Genomic DNA, 317 nt, shown 5'->3' on the forward strand with positions numbered 1-317 from the left:
CAGAGGTCGGTCTCTGTCTCAGGTCAGAGGTCGGCCTCGTCAGAGACTCTACAGGCCTCAGGTAGCAGGTCAGAGGTCGGCTTCTGTCTCAGGTCAGAGGTCGTGTCTCAGGTCAGAGGTCGGCCTCGTCAGAGACACTACAGGCCTCAGGTAGCAGGTCAGAGGTCGGCTTCTGTCTCAGGTCAGAGGTCGGCCTCTGTCTCAGGTCAGAGGTCGGCCTCTGTCTCAGGTCAGAGGTCGGCTTCTGTCTCAGGTCAGAGGTCGGCCTCATCAGAGACACTACAGGCCTCAGGTAGCAGGTCAGAGGTCGGTCTCTG

The 317-nt window shown here is 59.9% G+C and overlaps 1 protein-coding gene across 1 annotated transcript in view; it reads left to right on the top strand.

The window, feature by feature from the left end:
• The window catches only part of slc25a1b (slc25a1 solute carrier family 25 member 1b), an 11360-nt gene that overhangs the window by 5108 nt on the left and 5935 nt on the right, over positions 1-317 (top strand). The gene's annotated exons all lie outside the window — the stretch shown is intronic.

This window comes from Nematolebias whitei, chromosome 18 (genome assembly GCF_014905685.2).
Source record: "Nematolebias whitei isolate Nwh7 chromosome 18, NemWhi1, whole genome shotgun sequence".
Lineage (NCBI taxonomy): Eukaryota > Metazoa > Chordata > Actinopteri > Cyprinodontiformes > Rivulidae > Nematolebias > Nematolebias whitei.